The 25,799-nt window shown below is 38.8% G+C and overlaps 1 protein-coding gene across 16 annotated transcripts in view; it reads left to right on the forward strand.

Moving 5' to 3' along the window:
- Window positions 1–25,799, forward strand: part of LOC111159841 (ELAV like RNA binding protein 2) — a 228,553-nt gene that overhangs the window by 159,762 nt on the left and 42,992 nt on the right. The window lies entirely within an intron of this gene.

Genomic DNA, 25,799 nt, shown 5'->3' on the forward strand with positions numbered 1-25,799 from the left:
TAACTAGTTATGTTACTTAGATGTTCACCACAGTATCATCAGGGAGATTTTTTTTTTTTTTTTTTTTTTTTTGGGAATACTGATAATCCAATGGAGAATATTTTTCCATTTCTTTTTCTAAAATCAGTGTCAGCATATGTGAAGTTTATAACCGTTTTTGAAAAGTTGAAAAAGTTAGAAAACAAATGGCTCCTTTAAAAAAAAAAAAGGTTTTATTTTATTTATTTGACAGAGACACAGTGAGAGAGGGAACACAAGCAGGGGGAGTGGGAGAGGGAGAAGCAGGCTTCCTGCTGAGTGGGGAGCCAGCTCTGGGATCATGACCTGAGCCGGAGGCAGATGCTTAACAACTGAGCCACCCAGGTGCCCCAAGAACAAATGGTTCTTAATACATTTGCCCTGACACTAAATTTTATTCTTTTTAGCAAAACAGCTTCTTCATATGTGACTTTTGCAACCTCCTTTACATAAATGACTGCCTGATAAATAGTATAAAGGTCATGATATCATTGATGTGATTTCTGGGTTAATTGCTTAGTAACTGTCCCTACCATGAAAAAAAAAAAAGATGCTTGAACTAGGTATATAAATGTTGAATTTTTTGTTATGATACTGTAAGTAGATAAAAATACAGAACAAATCTTATATCCTTTTTATTAGGCACCTTCTGCAGAAAACATTTCCAAGATTTTAATCTTTTCATCTCTGGTCGATCTTAAATTATCTTACTCTTCCATACATCTTTTACTAGAGCTGTTTTATGGTGCAACAAATTTGAATTCTGTGTCTTCATACCCTTTGCCTCCCTATCTTCAGTGTGATAAACAACGGTAATGGAACCACAGTGCATGGTAATATGAAGGACATGGTTGGATACTGGCAAAGTGCATTAATATTTCCTCTCCACTTCTTTATCCCCCATCAACACCCCATTGTCTGTTCAGTGAGAGGGAGCCATGAACATATTTTCCCACCATGGTAAAATATCTATTTAAAACTTATTGTAAGCGAATGGAGTACCTAAGAACATCCACAGTGGGCAGGAGGGTCCTAACACATTTTCTAAGCTTCATTCCAAGAGACACAATCATACTTGTTCTTCAGGGGAAATGTTCCATTGACAGACAAATTTGAGAAATGCTGCCATTCATAGTTTCCTATGTAAGAGCCAAATTGCAGATCATTAGCATATTAGAACCATACATTAAAATCCTGCAGTAAAGAAGCTGGTTTTCTGGCCTTATTTGACCACAGAACTCATTTTAGGGGATATCTCCCCAATACTAGATTTCCATCGAGCATATAAAGGGTTTTGCTATGAAAGCTTTTGAAATCATTTTACAGATTATCATACATTCTGAAACTCTTCTGTAACCTGTTCATATCAAAGTTAATGAGCATGTTTCATAAATGAACATCCATGATAATGAACTGTGTATTTTAAAAAGGTGAGCAGGTAAATAAGAATACAGAGCACCTCTTCTAGTAACCCTGTTTTGACTTAGTCCAGTAACATCTCATTCTTAGTATGGGTTAAAGTGGTGTTCAGAAGGGTCTGACTCATTTAGTCTCAAAGCCCAAATTTAAATGTGTACATATATTTTTAAATCCTGAGTTTCTTAGTAAATATTTGTATTGAACAAAATAGTATAGTAAATGGTAGATTTTTAAAACTGGATTTTGAATGGTTGTACTTTGCCAAGTGAGCATATCTTCCTAAGAAACTACTATTAATGTACCTAGAAAGATTGGAAGAGTTTGTGAGGATGTGGAAACTGCCCTTTGGTGTATTTATCATTAGCCAGTTTATGCGGTTTCTCAGTACACATTTGTAGGGTCAAGTCTCAGTTCCTTGGTCTAACTATCCAACTTATCCTGCCTCCTGGGGAGCTCCTGGGCCAGCTCTTTGTATTCTGATTTTGTAGGAGGTGAGCATTGGTTGTCTGGGTTGTAAGAAAACTATGAGGTCACTCTTTGGGAAGAATATTTAAATTGCTCTTTTTCATTTTTCTTTAATCTTTGCCTACTTAAATAATGCTGAATTAGGAAATTGTATCTCAGGTTTAAAAAAAAAAAATCCAGTTAGGAAAATATGGGCCTCTTGCCTAAGTCCTAAAAGTGAGTATATAATTTTAGATTGTGTTGTTGTTGGCAAATTAATGTCACTATTTTGATAGAATGAGGATTAGAGAAATACATTAAGGCACCTTTCAGTAGTAAATATAGTAATCTTCTCTTTGGCCTAAATTCTATTTATTATTATGTTGTTTTTCAGGCCCTTTCTTTGGTCTCATGCCCAGCTTTATGCTTCATCCCATTTCCTGTCTACAGACATTCATCATGAGAAACCACTGCTGCTCATACAGTTTAGCTGATGTTGGTCCATCTTTTTGGGTTTATGTACTTTAGAGTCCTTGACACCTGCTGATGCTGCATTCTAGAGGAGTGAACTGGATTTTATGAGGCAAGGAGTGAGTAATAGAGTGTTAGAATCAGAAATGTCCTTGAGATGACCTTAGCTCCTTCACTTAACAGGTGATCTGAAGCCCATGTTTGTTTAAATGACTGAATAGTCCAAGACCTCATAGCTGTTAAGTGGTAGAGCAGGGACCAGAATTCCAGTTTTTTGCTTCTTTCCTGGGATATTTCCTCCTTGCCTCTTGTTAGAGGCTAGAACTCTTTAAAAATTAACCACAGGACCAACTGATGAATTTATAGTGAGACACTTAACTTGTATAGATCCACTGAGGGGCATCTTTTGGTGGGTGTGTTTTCTTCAGAAGGGGGGAATAAGAGAGTTTTGAGAGTCAAGGACTGATGGATACATAAAATCAAGGAGAACATCCATGCTGCTCTATAAAACTAGTACTCTATAGTTGTGAATTTGGGTATTTTAGCTTAGTGATTGCTAAATCTGGCTGCCTATCCTCATGTGAGAGAGTTTTAAAAAAATACAGATTCTGGAGGCTTTGGGAATCCGTTGTCAGAAAGTTCCCCAAGTGATTTTGATGGGCAAACAAGCAGTTTTGGGAATCAGTCTTTTCAAGTACAGTCAGTAGAGTTACCTGCCTTGGAATCACTTGGGAGGACCACCAGAAGTGCAGCTTCCTGGGCCCTGCCCAAACCTACAGAATCAGAATCTTTGAAGTAGGGCCCAGAATGTTGCATTTACCTGAGAGTTATCCACTACTTTTCCTGAATATTTTGCATGGAGGTAGAACCAGTATATTCCAGGTTTACCCGAACTCTGGCTGGAGATGGGTGGGAGAGTTGTAATAATTGCAGTGTCCCTTCCCCAGTGGTGGTTTCTGATGAGTTATCTCCTGGGGTGTAGGACTAGAGGTGTCAAGTTTAAAAGTCACTAGGCTATATCTTTACTGAAGACATACTTTTCCTTTCTTCTAATGGAAGAACAGAGAAGTAAGAAGAGAAGTAAGTTAGGTGAAGACTTCAAGTAATGAGTGATGCTCCTTTTTATCTTGATGTAATGTCTGCACTATTATTCCAGGACTTGTCCCAGGTGGGTCCTGTGCTGACCTCATCTGCCAACAAGAATCTTTCAGACAAAAAGGAGAAACAAAGACCCAAACAAACATATACAAATTGTAGGGGACCCAAGGAGGGACTTTGCCAGTGTCCCTCCTTGGATGATTACCTTTGAACAGACAGCACCACCTATGCTAACACAGATCTGCCACTCCTCTTTTTTTTTTTTTTTCCTTTAAATAGGGTTTAAGCTAGATTAAGTTATAGCTTTGTTGCTTCCTGAGAATATTCTCCCCTCCTCTTTAAGATTTTATCTATTTATTTGAAAGAGAGAGAAGGCACAAGAGAGGGGAGGGGCAGAGGGAGAGGGACAACCAGGGAGCCGGATGTAGGGCTTGATTCCAGGACCCTGAGATCATGACCTGAGCTGAAGGCAGACGCTTAACTGACTGAGCCACCCAGGCTCTCCCCTCTTCTCCTCCTTTTAAAAATAAACATAATCTTCGCTTTGCAGGATTGAAGCAGTAAGTGATATTTTATTTTTCTAATTCATATGTTCAAATTTAATAACATTTATTTACTGTGATGAAGTCAATCACAGTGAGCCTCAGGCTGTTTTGATGAACATTAATTTGAAAAGGTGGTTGTATGTGTCTGTTGTAATCCTTAAGTCAGCTTTTGGATGTCCATAGTATGAAGAAATTAAGAATTGATTCTTTCAGACAAGTAGTTGAAGAGGGCAGGGTGGGTGGGTGGTTGGTGGTAGTTTAATAAATACCTCACATTGCATACTTTGGGAGCTGTTTATTTAGAGATTTAGTGGAAAGGCTGGTGTGTCCTCAGGTCCTCACAAAACAAGGGCATCTTTGCTCTATTAGTAAATGCTTTGGTGGTCCCTAATATATTAACTGTGGAATACAATACATTTCAATATGGCTATTTTTAGATTTTAGTGACTAAATTTGTATAAAGTAATATTTGTATAAAATGAATTTTTTTTTTCGGTGGTACTGAAAAAACTTTTTTTTTTAATTGACCCTTTTTCTGTTTTCAAAGATTTTTTAAACCTATTTTAAATGACTAGTCGGTCATTTAAAAAAAATTGTTACCATTGTAGAAGCTTTTTATGAAGTTTTGGGGGAAAATCTTCAAAATTCTGTGTTCAGTTTTCCACTTAAACCTTGAACTTGGGGTGTTTTATGGAATAAATTTCAATGTCAGCATTGAATAATTTAGATGAAAACTTAAGGATGATGAAATTAAAATTTATTAAATTTGAGAAACTAAATGCAGTTCTTTATCATTATCATGTAGGAAAATCTTTTCCTTAATTCTCTTTATTTAATTCATAGGCCCCTAGGGACTGAACATAACAGAAGATAAATTAGACAGTTTTTATTTTTCCTTAAAGATTTTATTTATTTATTTGACAGAGATTACAAGTAGGCAGAGAGGCAGGCAGAGAGAGGGGTGGGAAACAGGCTCCCCGCTGAGCAGGGAGCCCGATGTGGGGCTCGATCACAGGACCCTGGGATCATGACCTGAGCCGAAGACAGAGGCCTTAACCCACTGAGCCACCCAGGCGCCCCTAGACAATGTTTTATGTCACCTCTATCTCAATAAAACGGAGGGGGGTGGATTAATAGAAGAAGCACAATTTTTGTTAGTATTTAAAAAAATTTTTTAAAGATTCTATTTATTTATTTGACACAGAGAGAGAGAGAGAGAGAGATCACAAGTAGGCAGAGAGACAGGCAAAGAGAGAGGCGGAAGCAGGCTGGCTCCCCATCGAGCAGAGAGCCCGATGTGGGGCTCGATCCCATGATCTTGAAATCATGACCTGAGCCGAAATCAGAGGCTCAACCCACTGAGCTACCCAGGCGCCCCATGTGCACTGAATTTCACAAAAGAAAATTGAAACTCAAAGAAGTTTTACTTGGGGGCTTGTACCATTTTACCAAAGGAAAGGGGGTTGGGTTCTGAGGCTTGGTAAATTGTGGGAAAGTGACCAGGAATTACATGGGGGAAACTAATGGAAGGTATTGAGCTATTTTAGCAAGGTTTGTTTATACATTTTGGTGCCTGCTCTCCATCTCTGGTGGTGAATGCGGCTCTCTCCTCTTTCTGGTACAGTGGCAGGGGACCTCTCCCCAAGGGAAATTTGTGACCTCCTTGCTAGGCAGAAAAGGATAGGGAAGAGAACTCTCTGTGTCTGTTGATTCTTAACTGCCTTCAGCTCAAAATTATCCTAAGCCAAAATGACATATTTGCGGTGATACCTTCTTTAGGGCCCCTTTAGCATGAAATAAATTAACTTTCAGTTAGCAAACCTAAACAGAAAAGGTTTTTCTTTGACTATCTTAATGGTAATGCAACCTGAAATGGTTAGTTGCTCGGAAGAAAAGATAGCTATCGTGAGGCTATAGAATAGTTTGAAACAAAACCATTGCTGATTATGTGTCACTGATCTGGATTTTATTTTTTCTGATTTCTTGATGTTGATGTTTGTGCTACTTAATGAAGAAAAGTATTGCAGCTCCCTAGAGCTAGTTACACATTTTTCTAGCTGCTTTTTAAGAATATCTACTGGGGGAAATGAGGTTGGATGTATTGTATAAATGAGGTTTATGAATTTTGATTCTGTGGTTTATTGACCCATATTGTCACTAGGGCTTCTAGAATGATCATGGTTGTCTTGTAAGCAGATTAAGAAAATTCATTGAGTGCCTTTGACTTGATTCCTTTATTATTTTGGTACAAAACGTTAACTTTGTTAATGTGTTCAAGTTCATAGAAAACACAGCTGAAGTTCTTCTGTAAGGAATCCTCCTCTAAAAATTTATCCAAGTGTGAGTGGCTGTGTGCTGTTTGCTATTGCGGATCTTTTCACACTGTTTTTTCCTAGTTTTTGTTTACTTCTGCATTAGGAGATTGGTAGCAAAGAGTAGAAACTGCCTTCAGTTTATTTAGTGGCTGTCCTAGTAATAATGGAAAAATGTACATGAGAGAAGAAGGTGAACTAAATGGGAGAAGATAGAGAGCAATTAAATTCTGATGCAGGATTTCTTCCTCCTTCTGTAATCCATAGAATGTTAAAATCCTCTTTCTCCTCTCCAATGAAATTGACTTTCTCCCCTCCCTTTTTCATGATGCAATACAAAATCAACCTGCTTTTCTTTTGATGGTTTTTATTTCACTGTCTTATTTGTCACACTACCTTAGCATCAGCCTTTGTTTTTTAACTTTTGAAATTATCAATAGAGCAAAGCATTTTGATTTTGCACCTGTTGGAACATTTCCTTTTAAGTACTTCCTGAGCAGAATAGTTGATCATTGAAGCTAAAACCGTGCTTCACAATTCACCAGCTTCTTCGGAGCTTGTTCTAAGTTAATTGACTTTCAGTGGAGTGCATTGTTATTACCGAATTTTGAGAGCTGTGGAAACCCTCGAAGCTTGCCTTTTCAACTAAAAAGGTCAGCTTTTAAAGATATTTCCTGGCATTTTACTTGTCAGTGTCGTTTGATTTGTGAGGCCTGTGCAGTGGCTTTAGTTAGCATGTTTTACTCCTTAAAACGTGGTTTCACTTTTTAAAGTTTTTTCTTTTTTTCACTTTTTAAAGTTTTAAAGTGTCAATATTTTGACACCATTGGGTGTCCTTTTATTGGTGATGGGACTGTCATCAGCTATATTCTGAAGAGCTTTAAAGCTGTAAAGCAGCACTGACCGCTCTTGCAAGTATTGTGAAGAAACAGATCCTCAGTTAAACTGTCTTTGTGATCTAAGTATTCAACCTTACATCATCTATGATATTGAACTAATTGGGGAAGGATCATTCCTTCTACATTGTTCTAAATAAGAACAGAGATTACTCTGTGTGCCTCCTTCACGGAAATAAATGCAAGATGGAAGTATTTAGTTTAAACTGTGTTCATGGCATTCCTTTGTATCTTTCCATATGATATGGACTCGAATGCGGTGGTAATAGGATTTACTAAACCGCTATTACGCTAGGGTTGTTATTTGGTTAGCTTGCGATCAAGTTCTCAGGATTAACATCGAAGCAAAAAATGCCTGTCACCTGCTACTCCCCAGCTAGGGAGGTGGCTTAATGAGGCAGTTTTAGAGGTGTTAGCCTAGAAAGAATGTAACACTTGGGTTCATATCCCAGTCTAACCACTTATTTGTAATGTAGCCTTATAGGAGCTCTTTGACTCCAAAGTTTCATAAAGTGGGTAGCACACAGGCATCTCTCTCTCTCCAGACCCCTCCTCACCAGTTAAAACACATTCAGTTATGACAGTTGCAGACTTTTTTCCTTAGGTGAACCAATTTTGAAAAAATCTTCAAATAGATCTGTTGCCTCAGAATTCTTATAATTTCTCAGGCATGATGTGGGAAGAATCCAAAGCTAATATTCTGTTCTTTGCTTTCTAGGTGATTTGACCAAGACAATTTATTTTCTAGTGGTGGGACAAGGTGGGAATAGGAAGTTCAAGGCAGGAGCCTAGAAAGATGATTACTGATAATACACCAGTCTCTATGAATCAGAGTGCTGAAGTGTGGGGTATTGTGTGCATGTTATTCAGAATGAATGAACTTGACTTAAAATATGAAGGTACTCTCAGCTGAGCTTCCCCAGTGAACTATTACTGGCCTGGAAGATCAGCAAGTTGTTAAATTGAGTCATGAGGTATTGGTTAGATAAAAACTAAGGATTGTTTTCACTTTTATGGACTTCTTCCTTAAAATTAGTATCCCTTTTATATAAATTGTAAATACTATTACCAAATATTCTGATTTCATAAAATGAGACATTCAGGTAGGGAAATACAGAGACCTGTGTGCTTGGATATTAAAAAGCCCAGTATTCCTGTAGTGTTAGCAGATCAGAAGACTTCAAAAATAATTGCTATCCCTTTGTTTTCTTTAGTTGGAATATTCACTGAAAACATTTAAAGCCTTGCTTTTATTCAGTCATCACAGACTTTACAGATTTCAGTTTGTGTAAAGGGGGGTGGCGATTTCCACTAGGGCATGGTTAACTTAGCAGATGCAATTTTACATCTTGTTTTCCTTTTTTTGTTAAATCCGTATGCATATTGTGAATTAGAGTTTATTTTTAGCTTTTAATGAGTTCTTTTCTCATCATTGTACTTTTTGTTGGAACTCTGTTTTCTACATAATGCTTTGGTTTTGAAGGGGAGTGTATATGGCTCACAAGTCCTGTAATCCACCCCCAACCTCCTGTCCAGCTCCATAGAAATTTGCATTTTTGCATTTGAGGTGATAGATCTGGGGTTTTTTAAAATTTATTTTTTATTTTTATTTTTTTTACTTAGTAGTGTAGATGTGCTCTTGTCCTTGACTCCTCACAACCTGTTTGACCTTCTGGCTTGTTCCTGAGAAAGTCAGATTCTCCTTTTAAAGTAAGGTTTAAAGGAGGCAGAGCAGCGTGTAAACAGGCAAACCAGAGTCCTTTCATTGTATTCAAGGTCACTGGAGCCTGAGGGAACAATTTTATTTCCTCACATTTTGATGCTTTAAATCCAGTCTTAAGGTGCCACTGGGTCAATAACACAGTGGCCTCCAAGGCACTGTTCTCTGAGTCTTCTTTCTTAACCCTGGTACTAGTCCGTGAGAGTTTTTTTCATTCCGCTGAAATGAATTATATAGTTTGCTCTTAGTCCATCTTAAAATGGATCTGAGCAGGTTGGTTATGGTGGGTCAGATCAGTTGTCCCACTGAGCCAGTGGTTTACATTGTGAGTATCAGTGATTTTTGGACAGTCATCAGTTTTGTGTGTGTATGGTTTAAATCAAATTCTAGCTTTAGCTTTCTTTTCTGCAGTACTTTTATTTTTAACTAGTCCCTGATACAGAATTGTAACTGCAATTGTTTGAAAGACTATCCAGTTGGTTTTATGTTCTCACCTTGCAACCTGTTAAGATATTTATGTATGCTTAAAGGGTTAGAATGGGATATCTGTTCAAGGAGCTTTTAGTGGAAACGTGGCATGAGGGTCTGGAGGGGCATGGCCTGGCCAGGCTATCACCAGGTTTTAGGAAATGATACACAAGGCTTTTGAATAACACCTTCATTAGCCTGTAGGTTCTGCATTCAGAAAAAAACAAAATTCCTTTGAGGGTTGTAATAGTCTAATATAGCTCCTGGTCATTTTGTGTTTCTGTAGAAATTTTCCTTCCCTCCTTTTAACTTAGATGAGAATTACAGAGAATGAAAGTAAAGGGACAAGGTAGCTCTGTGAGCAGTAATGGAATCCAGGATCTTGGCGTGACAGGCAAGATTGGGCAGTCATTATATCTGATGGTAAGATTTTAAATTTGACTGAGTACTATCATTTGGTAAGTTATGATACCTCATACAGTTATCATAATGATTAACCTTCACTTTTTTCGTTTCTGGATATTCAATCAAGAGTCTTGAGAATTGCTGGGAATAAGAAGAAATAGTGGGTGAATTTCCATCTTTTAAGAGTGCAAGGACTAAAAGATGTTCCAGTAGCACAGAAAAGCATAATTAAATTGTTTAATTGATGTTTGGTGTAATCTTTCATAGTCTGGAGTCTTAAGGAAAATAATTTGTCCCTCTTTCTTCAGAAGAGTGCTACTTAGAGCTGGTCAATCTTTATCTCAATCTCAACTGATATTAGAGGTATCTGAAGTTTTTACACCTTTACAATTTACAACTGTCTGTAGGAGATAAAACTTTTGAAACATAGTGTAAGTTCTACTTCTTTAGTCTCAGATGTAATTTTTTGAGAGAGGAGTGGAAATCAAGAACCCAGGCACAGTATGGAAGGCTCTGGGTTCAAGAGATGTATTTCAGTGGCTCTATGTGTCTTCTTGCTAAAAAAATTTTCTTGTTTGAGGAGAATGAGATTGATCATCTAGGTGTAAATGGACTACCTTAATAATGTTGGTGTTTTATGAGGACAGCTAGAATAAGCCCTTATTTTATACATTGCATTAGGTTCAGGGATAGGGCTTGACTGGTAAGTGGATCTGGCAACATACATAAGATTTTTCAAGTTTTCCCAAAGTAAAGGAGATTAGTTTGTAATACATAACTGTTTAGGTCCTTGCTTCTTTATAAATAGCAAGGAAGAAATTGTCAGCAACAACACAGAAAACTCCTTGACACTAAGGATTATTCAATATTAGAATGATCTGAAAGACTAGTGTTTAGTGAAATCGTCATTTGTATATTTGAATACCTAGCATTTTGTATAGAATTCTACGGCCTAGGAGGCTCTTTAATATGACTGATGGCAACGTTCTGTTAGGAATTGATTTTGTGTAACTTAACAAGGGCAAGGTAGATGGTGGAGTCACAGGGGTGAACATGAGAGAGTACATATTGCCCAGCTTATTTCCACAGGTGAGGAATCCTTTGACAGATGTGCATCTTAGGGCTAAGTTAGCAGGAGGCCTTACACTCCCAGCCCCTTTTCTTTAGGGGACGCTTTGTGGCAAAAAGATGATTTTTCTGAATGAGATACCTTATGCCACCTGTCTTTGCCCTAATCTTGAAATATGTTCGCAGAATTGCCATGTGATGTGACCCAAATGGCTTAGAAGCTTTGTCTGTAGAAGTTGCTTTCCACGTCAGACATCCTTAATATTATTTAATCCGGTGGCATAAAAAACACAGCATCTTTCCCAAGAGTGAGCCTCAGATATGTAATCAGGTCACTTCAGTGATAGCACATGAAAGGAAGCATCATTTTTAAACTCCTTAAGATAGGGGCACCTGGGTGTCTCCGTGGTTAATCAGCTGCCTTCAGCTCAGGTCATGATCCTAAGGTCCTGGAACTGAACCTGGAGCTGGACTCCCTGTTCTACGGGGAGGCTGCTTCTCCTTCTCTCTCTGCCCCTCACTTGCTCTCGCTCTATCTCAAAGATAGAGCTTACTTGCTCTCACTCTATCTCAAAGAAACTTAAAAAAACTTTAATATTAAAAAAAAAAGTCCTTAAGATAAATTAAAAGTTTAGGTATACTTCTTTTATTTATTTTAAAGTTTATTTATTTTTTTAGCAAGCTCTGTACCCAGTGTGGGGCTCGAATTCACTCCAAGATTGAGTTGTGTGCTCTGTCAGCTGAACCAGCCAGGCACCCTAGGTGCACTTGTTAAATAAAATTCTTTTCCCCACCATCTTGCTTTAGGTTCTTGGGTACTTGAGACGATAACATGGTAGTAATTTAAACAAATTATTATTATTATTTTTTTTAAAGATTTTATTTATTTATTTGACAGAGAGATCACAAGTAGACGGAGAGGCAGTCGCAGAGAGAGAGGGAAGCGGGTTCCCCGCTGAGCAGAGACCCCCCACCCCCCCAGTGTGGGGCTTGATCCCAGGACCCTGGGATCATGACCCAAGCCAAAGGCAGAGGTTTTTAACCCGCTAAGCCACCCAGGCGCCCCCGAACAGATTATTTTTGTGTTTAGGTTCTTCCTCTTTTGTGGGGGGGAAATTGGGGTCAGATAGTCTAAGTTGTGGAGTATATGATTTGCATATTTCCTTTTTAATGTACTTTTTAGTACCTGGTAAGAGATCAGCCTCTGTGCTTCCCCAGGTCAGTGTGATGGCGCATTTACTGTGATGCTAATGAGGACAGGGCCACATCACTTTTGTGTGCTAACGAGTCATTGTCTGAGTAGAATCTTTTAAGCATTTGCTTCTTAAAGTGTTTGTGTGAATTTTAAATTTGGAGGGTCACAATAGTTAATCTTTCAACTTTTAAACTAGGTTATTTTGTCAGAGATGCTTATGTATGATATGAGTGTAGCAATTTTGGGAACAAGAGCATTTTGTATTTCTTTTTAGAAGGCATCAGGGTGGCTCAGTTATTAAGCGTCTGCCTTTGGTTCAGGTCATGATCCCAGTGTCCTGGGATTGAGAGCCCCACATTAGGCTCCCTGCTCAGCGGGAAGCCTGCTTCTACCTCTCCTAGTACCCCTGCTTGTGTTCCCTCTCTTGCTGTGTCTCTCTCTGTCAGAGAAATAAATAAAATCTTAAAAAAAAAAAAAAAAATGGCAGCAGCAGCAGCCATCTGTTAATTGCTGGGCACATTGCCCTGTGGTCTCAGAGTGGTTTGCTGTAACATAGCTGTCCCTTAGCAAATCAAAACAGATATTTATTTCTGTCCTGGTACCTCTTTGACTTAATTCGTAGCCATGGTTCCCATCTGACCTGAAGCTTTTTAAACTTTCACCTTGTACTCCTGCCTTTCTCTATAGATTGTTTTTCTCTTTACTAGTTCAGAGAGGACTTTCTTGAGGTCCTTGAAGCTGTGTCTGCATTATTTAAATAAGTTTCCTTTATAGTCAGCATTTATACCCTACCTGACCAAACACAATTGGTCTGTTTGGGGATTTCTCCTAAGTATAAAAATCAGTGCTTTTATGTGACTATTTTAAGTTGAGGGGGAGGAAAAAAAAACCCCCATATTCCTCATATCCTCTTGAAAATGTAACTGCCTTTATTAAATATAAAACTAAACAAAATGTGCTGTACAAAAGAGAAGAAAAATCACATGTTATTTTTACCTAAATCTTTGCGTCAGTTGGGGACAGTGGATGTCCTTTGGAATTTACTTCCTTTGTCTTTGCTAAAAATATCTCTTAATTTAATTATGATCTTTCTTTATTGAAATAAAATGAACTAAAGTGGAGAGTTGTCCCCAAGTGAAAACCTTGTTACATATATTGAATATACTTTATCAGTGATACGGATAAGAAGGTGAAATGCTACATGTTTTTACTTTATTTGAAACTTTTTTCCCCCAGATGATGATGTGATGCTATCCAACCTGCCCCCCTTTTTAAGTAGGCCCCACACTCAGTGTGGCGCCCAACATGGGGTTTGAACTCATCACCCTGAGATCAATTCCTGAGCTGAAATCAAGAGTCCCATGCTTGACCAGCTTAACCGACTGAGCCAGCCACATGCCCCTAGGGTCCCCTTCTTAAATGACCTAGCCTTCCCCTCTTTCTCACTGTTGTTCTTTTTTGACTTGGTATCACCATTTGTATGGGTGGGACTTAGGTATGTGTGTGCATTCAGAAATCATGTATAACTTTGTGTTAGCTGCACAAAATGTCTTATGGTACTATTAACACTTTCCGCTCATAAGAGCAACTTACCTGGGGGTGGGGATTAGGGGGGCAGGATTCAGGTATATATATTTTTATACTTTTGTAAAGGAGGTCTTGGAAAATTGTGTCTTCCCTGGGTAGTCAGGTTGGGTTTTGCTGTTTGATGTCTGGGGTTATCCATGTCTGTCAGCTGCATAGTGAATGGATATTTGAGAGGCTCTTGGGTTGGTGCTCTGTGTTAATTGCCAAGTATTAAGGTTCAGAAAGTTCCTCGTCTTTTATTACTCTTAGGAAGGTGAGAAGTTATGTCTTGGAAGTATAGAGCTACTTGGGGTAGGAGCGTTTGCCTTTGATTCCTTTCCTCATGGAAGGAATACCTTACGGAAGGTCCACTGAAGGAGAAGAGTAGTTGGTCTGAAAGTTCAGTTTTGGGTATAGAGGGATTAGAATGAGCTAATCATGCTTATTCTAAGGTCAGAGTAGTGGCTCAGAGAAGGGTAGCATGAGCAAAAGCTTTTGTGGAATAGGAGAATAAGGAATAGATAGGAGATTAGCCATTTCAGATTGTAGTTTGTAGGGACTTGTGAAAGAGGTCATGGGTTTTTATCCTGCAATTTTTGTTTTTTTTTAGAGATCTCTGGGGACTTGAATGAAAGGCATTTGGGTCTGATCCCCTTTCTGGCCTATCAATATTTCTTTCTCATTGGTCTTCTTGATCCCAGATCTGTATGTCCTGATTGTTCTAGGCTTCCAGAGTTACTTCCCTGATTTCTCTAGGTTTCTCTCTCATCTTTCTTTGTTGTCCATCCCTGCTTGGTATATGCTGCAGTATGACTGCCGACCTTCATATGGGGCACCCCGTTCTTATGGTCTGCTTCCTTCTTAAAGATCACGTGCTGTTCATTCAGCGTGTCTTTAGTCCGACCATCTCCTCTGTCTTTCTCTACACATTAGCTCTCCTCCGTATGCCTATTTCCTTATTTCTCTGTCAGGAAACTCCCAAGTTTCTTCTGCGTTTCAGCCAACTAAATATATCTTTTGCAAGTTTGTGTTGGTTGAGCATGAAACGCCAGTCATTAACCGTAGATGTTCCGTGTTCATTAGGAGACTGCATCTCCCTTGTTTACTGTCATGCTTTAAATTTCTGAGCAAAGGTCTTCAGAGGGCAGAGAGCATGTGGTATTGATCCCACCTGCTTTTCTTCAGCTAGGAAACCACATTGTGCGTATGAAAGCATTTTTAATGCAATCTGCTGACGAGAGAAGTGTCTTGTGTGGGAGACAATTTTGGCAATAGCAAACATGTTTGGCTTTAGCCATAAGAATTGCTTTCTGCGTTTCTGGAAAAAGAGTATGCAAATCAAGTCCTGTTTTAAATGAATCTTTTTATAATGTGGATATCTCTAATCTGTTTTGTAATGATGGATTTGTTTTGAGGATTTAAATGGTTTGTGCACCTGCAGCATGCCATTCCTTTTTCCTCTCCCCCTAGGTTGTTGGGGTTTTTTTTTTTTTTCTTCTTTTGTACATAGCATCTTGATGGATTAGGAAAGAATGGTGGTTTCAGTTAATCGATTACATGACAACAAGAAAAAAATTGCAGGTGTATTTGAAGATTATGAATATCTTGGTTGAAAACATGTGACCTTTGGATGCATGGGACTCTGCTTCAGTGTAATTCCCGAACTTGGCCAAAGTCAGTGAAGTTTATGCTGGGAAGATCAAGTTTGGAAAGGTCAACTTTGACTTTGAAGAAACCTAACTACCATTAACCAGCTTACTATATGCCTTTGAGCAAGTTACTTAGCATCTCTGGGCCTCCAAATTTATAACTATAAAATTGGTACAGATCTATCTACGCAGAGCTTTATTATGAGAATTAAATATGAGTATGTGTAATGTAAGACTTATTAGTTGCTTGATGGCAATTTATAATTAGGCAGTGATACCATTTGTTTCTAGAGAGCTTCAAAAAAAAGCATTCATGGACCAGTAGGAACAGACTTTTCCCGCAGACTTACTGAGCTTTTTGTATTGGAAGGCTTTGCCTGGTTAACTTTTACCTTTTGGTTGAGAGAGTGTTTTTTGTTTTTGTTTTATGCAAACTATTATGTATTCAAGAAGAAAATTTATCTCTTACAAGATTTTTAATCAGGTAGAAGTGGTGGGATTTATAGACTAATATTTCCCATTGTTCTGGACAAAGCAGGGAGCTCATCATAGTGGTTTTTGAGATTCTTTGACACAGTTTCAAGGGGCACTGAGCTAATTCTGGTGTTTTAGAATGTTTAAATTTTTCTTCTTAAAATATCTAAATAAAAAAATATCTTACAAAGAGAGAAAAACACATTAAGAAGCTGTATTGCTTTTCTTTCTTTTTTTCTTTTTAGACTTTATTTATTTATTTGACAGACAGCGATCACAAACAAGTAGGCAGAGAGACAGGCAGAGAGAGAGAGAGAGAGAGGAGGAAGCAGGCTCCCTACCAAGCAGAGAGCCCGATGTGGACTTGATCCCAGGACTCCAGGATCATGACCTGAGTTGAAGGCAGAGGCTTTAGCGCACTGAGCCACCCAGGTGCCCCAAGAAGCTGTATTGCTTTTTGATGGACTGCTCACCAGTGTGTGTGTATGTGTGTGCATAGATTGACACCAGCTGGTAGTGCAAGCAACAGCAGATGCCGTTTTTATTACTGCAGTTGTTAACTGGTTTCTCTCTTTACCACAACAATATTTTGAGGTACACAGTTCTTTTGCCCTCATCTCAAATGATACTTACTTGAACAACTCCATTGCCTTTTAGGAAAGCACAAGATAAAACAAATAACTCAAGTGCACACACTTTTGTGTGTGTGTGTGTGTGTGTGTGTGTGTGTGTGTGTGTGTGGGTGGGTGTGTGTAGAATTAAAAGAAATTTGTATAGAGGTGCCCCGGTACCTCATTCAGTTAAGCATCTGATTCTTGATCTCAGGGTCATGAGTTCAAGTCCTATGTTAGGCTCCATGCTGGATGTGGGGCCTACTTAAAAAAAAATTTGTAGAGAGTTCATTAATAAAGAAATGAGAATATGGCAGCATACCTAGATCTGCTGAAAGTAGGTTTTTGTTTTTGTTTTAAGATTTTATTTATTTATTTGACAGAGACACAGTGAGAGAGGGAACACAACGAGGGGGAGTGGAAGAGGGAGAACCAGGCTTCCCGCTGAGCAGAGGACCCTGGGATCATGACCTGAGCGGAAGGCAGACACTTAATGACTGAGCCACCCAGGGGACCCTGAAAGAAGTTTTTGCCTTAGCTCAGAATTGTTGGTTTGTTTTTGTTTTTGTTTATGTTTTTTTTTTTTTTTTAAACAAAAAAAGTTGCTGGGGCTTTTGTTTTGTTTTGCTTTTTGTTTTTAGAACTGTAGTGTCTGACCTTCTGGCCACCTGCCATTTTTTGGCCTTTGTTCTCATTATGGGGGCAGTTGCAGTATTTAAGGTGACACTGCTGATTTTTCTTTGAGGGCAACTACCTAAATTAGTAAGAAATGAGAGCTGGCTTTTGTTTTAACTGTGGTGTTGAGATGTTATAGTAGTTCACCATGTCTCTGGCTAGAGAACCTCCAAGGTGAAGTCTTATTCTAAGATGTTTATGTGCTTGAGTTGAGCAGTTGGTTTATTTTCCTTACTTTGGATAAAGATCATATTTCCTAATTTTCCTGGTCTTTTTTTTTTTTTTTTTTTAAAGATTTTATTTATTTATTTGACAGAGAGAGATCACAAGTAGAGAGGCAGGCAGAGAGAGAGAGGGAAGCAGGCTCCCTGCTGAGCAGAGAGCCCGATGCGGGGCTCGATCCCAGGACCCTGAGATCATGACCCGAGCCGAAGGCAGCGGCTTAACCCACTGAGCCACCCAGGCGCCCCAATTTTCCTGGTCTTAAATGTAAGACATCTTAGTACCCATGTGTAGTACTGAAGAATTTAATATGCTGTTGCTGTTCTCAATAGCCTAAGACCGGATTGTGTGGGAGTTCTTAATGTTGTCTGAAATTGTGATGTATTAAGAATCCACAGTTTCACCGACTTAAGCAAGGTCATGCTGCATTGCCATCCGATTCGTAATTACTGGGATTGGAACCATAGGAAAATAGAGTTGCATAATCAGAGGACAGATATGGCCATTAAAATTAACTTGAAAGGAAAATGCCTTGGTGCTGAGGATGTTAAGAGCTCCCTCTAGAATTAGGGTGCTTAGGTAATATTTGCCAAATGATCACTATTTACAACTTTGATTTCAGCAGAAAAGTTACAATTTAAACTCTTCTCTATTATCTCAATGTATCTGTGAAGTCCTGAAAACTTTTTTAAAATATTGGGGCATTTTAGTCTTAGGCCAGCTTTATTAGCATTTGGGTAGAAGATAAGTCTTCGAGTGAGCCATCTGTTTTCTGTGTTATGTGAGCCTCTAGGTTGAATTCTCCTTCTCGTGCTAATCCCCGGTAATGTCCTTTGGGAAGCTGGTAAAAATGCTCTGAGCTTTCAGGGAGGCTGGCTTGTTTTGTAGTAATAGGATCTCACTAGTCCTCTGCCTCACAATTTGATCTTCCTCATTAGAGGGCAGCTAGGAGGACCTGTTTAATTTGACCAGAGTTAGTTGAGTGTTTAAGTGAAAGGTCTTGCTGCATCTGGCATGCTGCATCTGAGGAGACTCAGGCTAAGTCAGGAATTAAAATTTGGAGAGGAAACGTGACTGGAGAGGATTGCATCCCTCTGTTCTGCTACTATTCTCTCAAATCTTCCCCCTGATGTGCGGTATCCACATGGTTTTGTTACACATCAGATCTGATATATTAAGAGAGCTCCTTTGTAAAGTCTGGTCCTCTTTGCTTTGGTGCCAGAGTTGCAGCGCACAGCCTGTCTGAGCAGACACACATAACCAATGCCCAAGAACAGGAAGTCCATTTGAAGAAGCACAACACATTTGCAACTTTAGTGTGTGTTGGGGGAAGGAGGAAGCAAGGGTGTTCCAGTGATGGAAATGGGTGGGTCTGTCTTTAAAAACAAAAATTGCACTGCTGCCCCCTCCCCCAGAGTAAACTTGTTTTCTTGATTCAAATTATTTGCTTTTTTGGGTTAGGGGATGAGGTTTTATATTGGGGCCTTATTTGGAGACAGTGAATCTTTTCTTTTTCTTTCTTTCTTTCTTTCTTTTTTTTTTTTTAAGTATTGCATTACTAGACCTCAGATTGCAAATAGTCTTGCTTGTCAGACAGGACCATAGTGACCTGTTTCTGCTAACTGTGGGATTTAGAAAAGATTTATGCTGCTTTTGTCCTTTTTTATTTCATAAAACATTGCTACTGCTCTAAATGAAATAATAGATACACATCAATCAGAGTAGTCACCTTTTATTGTTGATTCAACTACCAGGTTTTTACAGAATTCACTCTGCATTTTATTTGACTTGTACATGAATAGTCTCGGCAGACTTAATTATATTAGTGAAAAAGCACTTTCAACAAAATTATATGCTGACATCCCATAATTCATACTTAACAGATTTGTGAAACAGATTTATGTAAATCTATCAAATTACTCTAGGTGACTTTATTTTTTAAAATTGAGATTTCATTTAAATGGTATTTGTAGAAATTTTTCATGAAAAATTTTACATGAACTATTTAAAAAATATATCATACATCACTCCCTTAGAAGGACAGAACACTGTAACATTTGAACACCTTTGTTCTGTCGTCCTTCTGGAACAATGTAGGGACATGGGGAGCAGGGTATCTCTCCTCTAAACCATATTTTTCTGAAAGGCAGACGGCTCTTCCTTTGTTCATTAGCTCATTTGTTCTTTGATTCAGTGAGCGTGTAGTTAATAATCTGTGCTAGGGTTTTCTATGTCAGGAACTATGCTCAGCTTGCCTTTGCTCAGTAGTTTAAAGCAGGGTGGGGAGACCGTAATCCAAGTGGACTCACTACCCACGTGTACAAAGATAAAGGTATATAATATATGGGCTGTGGAAGGACTGAGGTGCATTGAACAGTGTGTACAGGGAGTGGGACAAGTTGCATCAGGTAAAGGGTCTTAGAGAAAGTCTCAAAGGATATGTGGGAGTTGGCGAGTTGGAGTTGTGTATTCCAGGCACAGGAAACTGAATGTTCATTTCAGGGTATGTGTGGAGGAGTAGTGGAAGTAAGCAAGAAGCCGATGACCACCTTGGAAACCACAGAAGAAATGGATTTATGTTTTAGGAAGATCATCTGGGCAACATCATGGTGGACAACTGGTTTAGGAGTTACAGGAGTCTAGGGAAAGGGTGATGGCTTAAGGTATTGTAACAATAATCCAGGTTAGAATAATACATGAGGACCTGTGCTAATGCAGAGGGGATGGGGAGGAGGGCAGATTTAGCTGGTAGAACTGACAGGATGGGATACCCTTATGAAATACCCCTTGCGTCAAAGTCTGTCTTACAGAGATGTCTTGTTAGACTGTGAGTTACTCCTTTAAGTCTTGGATCAGATGTTACCTTCTGGAGGAGGCCCACTCTATTTAAATTGGAGTCCTGACCCCTCTCCCCCACATTCTCCTCTCTTTTTTTCTTATCCCCTTAGCCTTTACTTTCTTCTGATACACTGTGGAGCTTGTTGTTTTGTGTCCTTCTAACTGTATGTAGGGTTTTTTGTTTTTGTTTTTACAAAGATTTTATTTGTTTATTTTAGAGAGAGTGAGTGAGCGTGCCAGTAAGTGGGGAGAGGGGCGAGGGTTAAAGGGAGAGACAGGAAGAACTTCAAGCAAGGCTCCCTCCTGAGCAGAGAGCCTGCTGAGAGGCATGCTCTCAGGACCCTGTGATCATCCTGAGATCATGACCTGAATGGAAACCAAGAGTTGGATGCTTAACTGACTGACCCACCCCAGCACCCCAGGATTTAGGGTTTAATGAAGAGAAACTTTTTGTCTTTGGACTAGCAGAAAGTAGACTTTCTATAATTGTTGAACAAATGAATGCTAAATGTTGGTGAGAATATATAGGATGGCTTTTTGTAATACAGAGTTTTACTGTCCACAGTTCCATGTTCAGAAGGGTCTCACTTAATATTAGTTGTACCAGGTTTATGATCAAGAATTATGGTGGTCTATTACCTTTACCTTTAAACCTGAGGAGGTAATTTGATATTCTGCACATTGGTAGTAATCTGAAATAGAAAAGACTAAATAAAGTGACCCTTGAATTAAATGGGTCCAGAAGATTGTGTATTTTTAATTAAAATATGCAATTAAATTTTTAATTAAAGTATGCTATTAAAAGCAATGTAGGTGGCAGGGGAGTAGCTGCTGCTTTGAATTATGCACAGTTTGGGATAAATTGGAGTTTACTGTGTGTCTCCCCAGCACTTTGTTACTATAAGGACTCTTCCTGCTTTCCTCTTCCTGCCCTGACCCCCGTGTGGCTCTTGATGGGCCTCGGTCCCATTCAGAGGCCTGTGGAGTGCTTCAGCTCTGTGCTTACATCACTTGACTGTGGTTCTAAGTAGCCTGCTTCTCACTGTTCTCCTCATGCCGGGAGCAGTTTATAAGTGATTTTTCTACTTCTTGTGAAGAAGGCATCTTCTTCTGTGGCATACATTCTAGATTAAAAAGGACAATGCAAAACAATGGCATTCACACATGCAGTGTATAGAGCACGTGTGCTGAAGTGTGGTATTTACCTGGAGTCTTCAGTGCCTGTGTGGAGGTCTTAGGCCATATGATTGTTCATGTTGTTTTCTCTGTAGTGGGATTCTAGAATCCTTGCCATGGCCATTCAGGCGAAGGCTTAGATTAATGGTTCCAAAAATCCCTGTGGGCCTTAAGACCACAGGTTGCTTGTAAGGAGGATAGTTGGGGACAAGTGATGTTGACGTTATTCTTGATGTCCAGTTACCAGAAGGAATTTTTTGCCTTTTATAGATAGGATTTTTTTTTTTTTTTTTTTTTTTTTTGGGTCTTGAAGGCTTTTTTGGGAAGAGACTTAGCTTTGTCATTTTGTTCAGTTTTCTTTTAATCACGTTGGGTTTCTTTATACTTGGAATTTAAATGTAGAGCTTTATACATTTTTTTTTTTTTTTAAAGAAACGATTCTTGATTTTGGGATTATCAATATGCACGTTCTAAATTCAGAATGATTTGAAAACTAGATTTGGATGGTATGGATAGATGATGCTTGGTTTCCAAGCCTTCCCTGGTGGTTTATGACGGTTACTAGCTGATGAATAAAGAGTGTGAAACAGTGGATCCTGGCTAAATAATCTTTCTTAATTTTGACTTGATACTGCTTTTATTTTTTAAAAATCTGCACTCATTTAGGATAACCTGAAGTGAAGTGGTCACTATATAAGATGCACTTTACTTTGTCATAGGAATGAATAATAACATTGAAATTCATACATAGTGAAACTGATATTTGCACATGAGGTACAGGAATATGAGATAGTGAACAACGGTCTCAAAACATTTTGTGGTAGAACCCTCTTCGAAAATGCCAAGTTACATTATACTTCAAGCATATTGAAGATGAGGTCTGAATTCATGTACTTTTTTTTTTAAAGATTTTATTTATTTATTTGACAGACAGAGATCACAAGTAGGCAGAAAGGCAGGCATAGAGAGAGAGGGAGAAGCAGAGCAGAGAGCCTGATGCGGGGCTCGATCCCAGGACCCTGAGATTATGACCTGAGCCCAAGGCAGAGGCTCAACCCACTGAGCCACCCAGGCGCTCCTGAATTCCTGTATTAACTAGCTATGATTTGAGTGCAGAAGAGCCTAGCATTTGAGAGTTCTGGATTCAAATCCTGACCACTACTTCTCACCTGCTCTTTCGATTTGAGGGAGCTGATTGACCTTGTCCAGCTTCAAAAATCATATCTCCCTTTCAGAAGAGGAAACTGAGTATATCACCTGATACGTGTGAGGCTAAAATTAAACAGTGAAATACCACAGAACTGGAAGGTGAGAATGGGGGGGGGGAGTCTTGCTTATCTTGGTATCATCTGTGAAACCTTATATTGTAAGCATTTAATAATACCTTAAAATGAAAATCGCTCAAGCGCCTAACTCCCTTGCACTTTCAGTGCCAACATGCTAATTCATCTCCTATAGTAGATTTTGCAGCAAATACCTCCTTTTGTATTGTCTTCCTTAGATTAATCGTAAAATTTTGCTTACTGCAGCACATTTTGATTGATGGCTGGTGTTCTTTCTAATAATGCCAATAAGCAAATTAGAAACTTTGTGGAGGAGAAGTCATTTAGGGGTAAAATGTTGTCTGAGTGTAGTTGATTTACAGGTAGTAGAAACATGGCTGACTCACTGTTATAGCTAGCCATGATTGCTGTGGGGGGGGCGGTCAAGTCAAAGACCCATTTAGTGGATGGATCATCTGATGTGATGCTGGTGATCATGCCTTTGGTTAAATACAGAACACCACTGTGTTTCTCATTCATTCATTTAGCAAGCTTTTGAGTGCCTACCATATGCTTAGGAGTAAACGCTCAGAGGCCGGTCGGAGGGCTAAGCGGGGACTTACAGAGTAGGCTTTTTACTTTACCCGGTGACCCAACTCCAGCTGGCACTTCTATGCCTGAGAGTGACCTCCTCAGGCCAGGAAACAGTTTCTTTGAACTTGAAGGTTTTGGAGGGAAGACATCCACTTGTATCTGAAAATGGATCTATAAAAAAGACAGTCTTTCTGCAGGGTTTCTTCACATGTCCAGACCCTTAGTACATGGCCCCTCTCAAGGGTTCCAGATGCCAGATTTGCAGCCCCAGATTCTCTCTCGCCATTAAAACTGATTCTCAACCTTGGCTGCATGTTAGAATCTCCAGGAGTTCAAAAACCTGGTTCCATTGCTTCAGATAGACCAATAAACTAAAAATCTTTGGGAAAAGGACTCCGGTATTAGGTTTTTTTTTGGTTGTTGTTTCATCTATTTTGTAGATGATTCCAGTGTGTGACCAAGGTTGAAAAAGCACTTCGATTAATTAGAAGCTGCTAAAATGCAGGTGTGAGGATAGTGCCATAGATAGGAGAAATACACTGTTAATACGGTTATAATTGATTTGATACATTTTATTATAGAATAGCAGTGTGATAAAACTATACAGTGTCCAGCTTGTCTTTCCTTTCTACATTATATTTGTAGCATTTTCTTGATTTATTTATTTATTTATCAAGAGATTTTATTTACTTAGTGCAAGTGTTAGGTGGGGACGGAGGGCAGAGGGAGACGGAGAATCTGGAGCAGAGCCCAACGAGGGGCTTGATTCCACAACCCTGAATTCAGTACCCCAGCCAAAATCAAGAGTTGGATGCTTAACCGATGAATGGATTGAGCCACCCAGGGGTCTTCCTGATTTAATTTTAAATAAATACATGGAACCTCATTAAAATCTAGTGAATATATGTTACTTTTCTTACTTTAACTTTTGACTGAAATAATTTACTTCCATCAGTAGTGAATATTCTCTCATCATGGCCTCTGCAACCTTGTTGGGTAGAAATTACTCTCCTCATTTTAGAAATAAGGGAGATGTGGCTATCATAGAAGGTGAACAGCTTCTTCAAAGTCAGAGAGCTGGTAAACAGCAGAGGCAAGATTAGAACTCCTGTGTGTCTGTCTCCAAAGCTTGTCTTTCTGTCTTAAACTGCTTGCTTGAGCAGCTTTTATGTTTAGCCCACTTGAATCCTGCTCAACGACAATAGAACTGAAGCACATTTCATAAGAGGGCACTATGCATGCGATAGACCCATGGTAAATGTTGAATTAGTAAAAAGCTGAATGCTTAAAATACAGTGGCTTCCCATGGAACAACTTAAAAATAGAACTGTGAGTAAAACAAAATCTCTGATTAGTGTGAGAAAAAAAAATAATGAACCGAATTAGTTTTAGCTCTTCCGTCACCCTCTTTTTTAAAAATAGAAAATAAAATACAATTTGGTAACAGGGTATATGTTAGCAATGATTACTCAAATTCTTTTTTTTCCTTTTAATTGAGGTAAATTAACATATTAGTTTTGGGTGTTTACAACACCCAGATTCTGGTAGTGGTCCCAAAATACAACCACAGCTCGCTTCGGCAGCACATATACCAAAATACAACCACATGTTTTCATGGTTATTTGGTACTATATTTAGTGTTCTGTCTCTCCTCTTTTTTTGTGTAGTTAATAGGAAACCACATTAGGGTAACCAGAGTGGCCATCCTAAATATCTGTATTCATAACCACATGTATCTAAAGTGCCCCAACAAGGGAAAAAAAAACCCCTCAGTTTGCTATGAAATTGATGAAAAGAAATATATTTAATAAAATGTATTTGGACCTTTACTGAGTATCTTCTGGGAAACCCTCAATTAGTTTGGTTTGACTTTCAGTAGACTAAACTGGTCTTATATCGATTTTTGTTAACCTATTTTTCTTAGTGTTTCTTACCTTCTGAAACTGAGCAACTTTCTCTTGGTTGAAAAATTGGCCTTTCGGATTGGCTTTACTTATGTGTGCATTTCATTGATTTCAATCCCTTGAATACCCTCCGTTTTGTTTGAGAGTTGGGACATCATTGATTCAGGGGTTAAACAGCTCAGATGATAGGGAAAAACAACACAATACTCCTTGTTAAGCAACTCTTCAGAAATTGTGTTTTTATTATCTTTGTTTATATTCTTTCTTCCTTCCCTACATGTTCTCATTGGCTTAGATGTTCTCAGTATAAATCTTTGTATTCAGATTTTCCTGTATCCTTATATAGGTCATCAAATCTCTTTTAGAAAATCATACTCCGTTTATTTGAAGAGGGTCTTCTATAAAATAAATGTGCACGTATACATATATGTGCACATGTGAACACAAAATTCTTCACCTTTTAAGTGGAAATAATTGTACTCAGTAAAGGCTGTAAATTTGTCAGAGTACAGTGTACAGAATGCTGGTAGATTCTTGGTTGATGCTTGATGCCTTCCCTTTTTATGGGTAAAGAAAATGAAACTGAAAAAGTCGTGCTCGTGAAGCCCACTCAGCAGCTTGGCGGAGACTTGCACCCACAGTTTCTGAAGCTGAACGTTGCATTTGCTGCTGGGTGCTCTGGCTCAGGCAGGGCATGTTTGATGGAATGCTTTAGAGATGTGTGGGGTTTTTTTGTTGTTGTTGTTTTGTTTTTAAATGCACAGCTTGC

Source organism: Enhydra lutris, unplaced genomic scaffold, assembly GCF_002288905.1.
Source record: "Enhydra lutris kenyoni isolate GAN:26980312 unplaced genomic scaffold, ASM228890v2 scaffoldscaffold70, whole genome shotgun sequence".
Taxonomy (NCBI): Eukaryota; Metazoa; Chordata; class Mammalia; order Carnivora; family Mustelidae; genus Enhydra; species Enhydra lutris.